Below are 6,467 nucleotides of genomic sequence, written 5' to 3' on the forward strand. Positions count from 1 at the left end.
TAGGTTAGATAATCACACCTCCTCAACCATCACCCTGAACACTGGCGTACCACAGGGATGTGTGCTGAGCCCTCTCCTTTACTGCCTCTTCACCTACGACTGCACACCTGTACATGGCTCTAACACCATTGTCAAGCTTGCAGACGACACTACGGTGATTGGTCTCATCAGCAACAACGATGAGACGGCCTACAGGGAGGAGGTCCATATCTGTCTATATGGTTCATACTGAATATCCATATTTATTCAGTTTTTCTTATAATAACACACTGCATATATCTATATTAATTGTACTACTATTGTATTGTTATTGCTGCTACATTGCACATATCTGTACATGTTGTTCATACATTGTTCATATTAAATAGCCATATTTATTCTGCTCTTATAAGGTAACTGATAATACACTGCACACAATTATATTTAATTTGTATTACTCTAAACCACCTTCTGTAAACCAACTGTATACTACTGTCTACACACTGTACTATATTTCTTGTTGAATCTCACATTGCACTTTTCTGCTCTTTTTGCACTTCTGGTTGAACGCAAACTGCATTTTGTTGTCTTTGTACTTGTACTCTGCACAATGACAGTAAAGTTAAATCTAATCTAATCTAATCTAATCTTAAAGGCTTTGAAAATGTCCACTTAAAGCTATATTTTAACTCTTTCAGGCTGCTCTAAAAACAAAACCTCCTGTTTAGCCAGACTCATTTCACCTCAGGGTGATATTACACAACCCTCAGACTGTCACTCGGGTAATATTGGGACATTCTGATGTAGGATTTAAAAACTTCTGGTTGAACGCAAACTGCATTTTGTTGTCTTTGTACTTGTACTCTGCACAATGACAGTAAAGTTAAATCTAATCTAATCTAATCTGATCTTAAAGGCTTTGATAATGTCCAATTAATGCTATATATTAACTCCTTTTCAGGCTACTCTAAAAACAAAAAAAACTCCTGTTTAGCCAGACTCATTTCACCTCAGGGTGATAGTACACCACCCCCAGACTGTCACTTGGGTAATATCGCACCATTCTGATGTACAATGTTAAAATTAAAGGCTTTGAAAAAGTCCAATTAAAGCTATATTTTAACTCTTTTTCAGGCTACTCTAAAAACAAAAACTCCTGTTTAGCCAGACTCATTTTACTTCGGAGCAGTGGCAGCGCCATGGAGGAGCTAGGTGGTGCTGTAGCTCCCCCTATAATAGCCATAGCACCGCCCAGCACCCCCAAGAAATGTCTGTAATTTTTTTTATTTATATTTTAATGTCATGTTTGAATAGTCTTTTTCATGTTGTTAAAAATGGGAATTAAATAATAATTAAAAAATATATATTTTAGTCTAAAATAACATGATGCCCAAATAGGTAATCTTCTTTGGCCAATGGGCGCAGCGCCTGGTGAACCTTTGACCTTAACGCAGGGCAGCTTGTTTTTGATAGCAAGTTTGGAAATTTAGCAAAGTAAAATACACCAAAATGGATCGTTTTTTGCTCCCTAAACGTCCATGTTCTGAGTCACAACGAAGGGAAACAAGATTGTGAAGGTGGAGACACACCGCTTGTCGTCACAGAGCCACAGGACCAAGAAAATCCTGGGGATGAAGACGAAGGAGAATCGCTGGCGGCGGTTTCCATTGAGGATGCTAACGTTACGGTTTGTGCTGCAGGTGATATTAGAAACCATCCTCAAGAGGGCCCAAGAAGGCCAATCCTTCAAAAATACCCCACACGGCAATTTGGGAATCAGCAGAGAAGTTTTATCAAAAGTTGGATGGATCAGTATTTATGGCTGGAATACAGCGTGGCTAAAGATGCAGCATTTAGTTTTGCGTGTAGGCATTTTCTGAACTGGCGGAAAACATCAGCATCTCTGAAGAGCCATCATGAAAGTATGGGGAACAAATTTGCAATGCAAGGATGGAGTGAGTTCAAGCAAAAAGAGACAAGCGGATCTAAAATAGCAAACATGCTTGATAAGGGACATTCTGCGTTAGTTATGGAGAACAGAAAATACATGAAAGCTGTGGTGGAGAGCCTGCGCTTCACAGCCTGCCAGGGGATCGCACATCGAGGCCACAGAGAGGGTGAGGAGTCACACAACTTGGGAAACTTTCATGAGCTGCTGCATGTCATTGCTAAGTTTGATCCAGCAGTGGACAAGAAGTTAGCTACTAACCCATCAAATGCCAAATAGACTCACCATGACATTCAAAATGAGATATTTGCTGTAATGGCAGACATGATAATGATAAGTGATGAAGTGAGAGATGCCGAGTGCTTTGCTGTTTTGGTGGATGAGAGTAAAGATACGAGTAAAAAGGAGCAGATTTCTGTTATCGTGCGGTATTTGCAGCCAGAGTCAGGGGAAGTGCATGAGGAGTTTTTGCATTTCACTGCCGCAGATGGATTAGCTGCAAACTCTCTGCTAGCCAGCATCAAACACACACTCAGTCAGTGTAATATTGATATACATCGCTGTGTCGGTCAATGCTACGACGGAGCATCTGTGATGTCAGGATGTAATAATGGTGTGCAGAAAGGAGGTGCCGCAAGCCATCTATATACATTGCCATGTACACAAGCTGAATTTAGTGTTAGTGGACTGTGTACAGGATGTCAGGGCTGCAGCAGAGTTTTTTGAGACACTACAAATGCTCTACAAGTTTTTTTCTGGATCCGTGGTGCACGATCTATTCATGAGAAAACAAAAAGAGCTCAACCCGACAGCAAAACCAGCGGAACTCAAGGGACTGTGCGATACTCACTGGGCTTGCCGGTATAATGCGGTCTGCGCCATCAAGAAAACTCTCCCCGCTATCCGAGCCACCCTGCGTGATGTCGTCACTTAGTCAAACCCACATCGGAGGGCAGAGGCGAGAGCCATCAGTGTCATCATCGATGAGAAGTTTGTTTTGCATCTCATCATGTTTGAGGAATTATTTAGAACAACAAAGTTCATGTCAGATCAGCTACAGGCCCCCAATTTTGACCTTGTTGCGGCAGAGGATTTGGCCAATGACATGAAAACGCACTCTTTCTATCCAGTTATAGACAGGTTGATGGTTGAAATGAATCGGCGCTTTTCAACAGAGACAAATTATGTACTGAGAGGTGTGCCAACTCTCAGCCCAAAACACACATTGTTTTTGGACAAACAACTTCTGCTGCCCATGGCCCGACACTATGGTGTCAGTGAGGAAAACCTGTCACCAGGTGTGGTGGCTTCTACAAAGGAAGGAAGAACAGGGACATGCCATCCACAGCACACAGGAGTTCCTATCCTTAATGCGGCCATATAAAGATGCATTTATGGACCTGTACAAGTTAATATGACACTGACACTTCCTGTCACATCAGTGAGCTGTGAACGCAGTTTTTCTTGCCTGGGCCGTGTAAAAAACTACCTGAGGAACAGCAGTGGAGACACCAGGAACAGTAATCTGGCACTTTTGGCTATAATCACGGAGAGAACGAGGACCCTTGACTGCGACAACATCATTGATGCCTTCGCACTCAATCACAGCAACAGACGTATTGTTTTGTTGTGAAGACATCTATGGTAAGTGCTTGATTTTCCCCTCTGTTGGCTATTACAAATTTAATTGAGTTGGTGGTTGAAGTACAAATCTTTGCTCTTCATAGTTACATCTATGATGCTCCAACAATAGGAACACTGCTGATTCATCATTAGACTAGTGTTGGTAACTGGCTGTGTGATTTTGGGATCTGAGCATTTTAGGCCGAAGCGTGCACAGTGTCTGTTGCTTTTTGTTGCTGCACCGTTGTTTTCAGGGCTCGACTGTGACAGAATTGTGTGAAGTATTATTTTCAGAGGTTTACATTGGCATTATGTATGTTTTATCTATAGCTGTTGTATTGTATCTATTGTGTTGAATACTTTTACACACACACACACACACACACATACATACATACACACATACATACATACATACATACATATATATATATATATATATATATATATATATATATATACACACATATATATATATATATATATATATATACACACATACATATATATATATATATATATATACACACATATATATATATATATATATATATATATATATATATATATATATATATATATATATATATACATATATATAGAAAAACAACTCAAAAAAGAGCCAGAGTGGAAAATAGCATACACAGCTCAAGTGCATGAAATGGTGGAGAGAAGAGCAGCAAAGAAACTCACCAAAGAGATGATTGCCAGCTGGAAAGGACCAGTATGGTATGTCAGCCACTTGGTGGCACCAAACCCACACTCTGTCACAACACCTGTGTGACTGGTATGGAACAGCAGCCAGAAGTTTAAAGGGCGTGAGCTTAGAATTATAAGGTTCTATCTCCGTTTAGGGTAGTTCTGAGATATTGAGCATCAAAGTTTTTACATCCCAGCTATTTTGTGAGATGGAACCTTTTTTATTTTATTAATAACTAACTAAGAAAATATTTTTTACAAAAATAACACCACACAGGCATTAATAAACACCTAAGGGATCAGATTATGTCAAAAACTCAATTTCGGCCAAAAGTGGAGATAGAACCTTATAATTCTAAGCTCACGAGGGGTCAGCATGAACGACCTGCTGCTGAAAGGGCCTGATGTCCTCAATCCCATCCGAGCAGTACTACTCAGGTTCAGAAGAGGTGTCCATGCTGCTCTTGGCGACATCAGGAAGATGTACAATTCAGTGTGGTTAGAATACCTGGAGATGCACCTCCACAGATTTCTCTGGAGAAACACTGAGGAGGAAGAGATTGAAGACTATGCCATCACCAGAGTCAACATTGGCGATCGACCAGCAGGGTGCATTGCACAACTGGCCATGAGAGAGACAACAGAACTGCCCATGTTTGCTCACCTGGAGGAGGAACGTAGGATCCTTGAAGAGGATGCCTATGTCGATGACATCCTGACTTCCCATAATGACTTACAACAACTGGACAAGAACACCAAAAGAGTTGAAGAGATCCTGAGAACAGGCGGCTTCTTCCTCAAACTCTGGTTCCGGTCAGGCCAAAGTGGGAGGCAGGATATCGTACCAGGAGAACAAGGAGCGGAGTCAAGCACAGTACTCATTCTCCCAAACCAAATGAGGAAAGGAGACAATAAAGCCCTTGGAGTTGAATACCTTGTTGAAGAGGATTAACTGTACCTTTATGACTTCAATCAATTTCTCAAAGAGGAAAAAGAAGATGAGAGTCGGACAAAATCTCCTTGATGAAGAGGTGAGAGGGAAAACTCCAAATCCACTGACGAGAAGAGGACTGCTAAGCCAAGTAGCTAGCCTGTATGACCCAATAGGCCTTGTCACACCTGCCAAACAAAAGGGCACCATTCTTGTCAGAAAGGCGTTTCAAGAAGCTGGAGGCAAAACTCTGACCCGAGACACGTGGGACAAACCTCTGTCTGAACAATTGAGAGAAGAAGCCATCAAACTTTTTGAGGAATACACACATCTTGGCCAAATCACCTTCCACAGAAGCCTCCCACCAGTCAACTGGATTGGAAAACCTTGGGGGATAACATTCTCTGATGGAAGTGATAAGAGCTATGGAGCCGTAGTGTACTTCAGATGGGAAACCGAGCAAGGCATCCAAGTCAGGTTGGTTGAGTCCAAAGCAAAACTCACACCATTGGACCAAAAGGGAGAAGCAGTGAAAGCTGAAATCTGTGGCGCGGTCTATGCAGCACAACTTAGAAAGTACGTTGAAAAGCACAGTCGAACAGAAATTGAACGATGGCTCCATCTGCTGGACAGTCAAACTGTGCTGGGAGCTATCCAGAGAGACAGTTATGGATATCTGTCTTTCTTCGTGAACAGAGTTGGAGAGATCCAGAAATCCACATCCGTTGAAGACTGGTGGTGGATCCCGGGAGGTCTGAACAGTGCTGACATCATAACAAGAGGGGCAGCCCCGGAAGACCTCCAAGAAGATTCCATGTGGCAGAATGGACCAGCGTTCCTGCGGCAACTTGTGGAAGAGTGGCCACAGAAATCGGCCAAAGAAATTGCAGCGTATGCCAAGGAAAGCATTGACAAACTTCAAAGGAAATCTTTCTCTGCAGCACTGACCAGAGCGCAGGCCAAGAGAAACAAGAATGATGTACTTCCTGAAGTGGGAGTTCAGAAGTAAAGTCAGAGTGATGCACAGAAAAGTAGGAAAAATAACCCAGATGAACCTAATACTAAGATCCGAAGACCACCAGCCGGCTCTGTGGTAACAAAACTGATTTAATTCAGGAAATTCAGCAGCCTGACTAGGCTGATCCGAGTCACTGCCTGGGTTTGGAGAGCTGCAACGAAATGGAAAGAAGTGTTGACCAAGAATTCAGCCTCAGATAAACCAAAGTGGGAGGGGGTTGTCTCAACAAACTGGAGGTCCAGAGGCAAACAAGCTGTACTCATTGTTGG

Source organism: Perca flavescens, chromosome 13 (genome assembly GCF_004354835.1).
Source record: "Perca flavescens isolate YP-PL-M2 chromosome 13, PFLA_1.0, whole genome shotgun sequence".
NCBI lineage: Eukaryota > Metazoa > Chordata > Actinopteri > Perciformes > Percidae > Perca > Perca flavescens.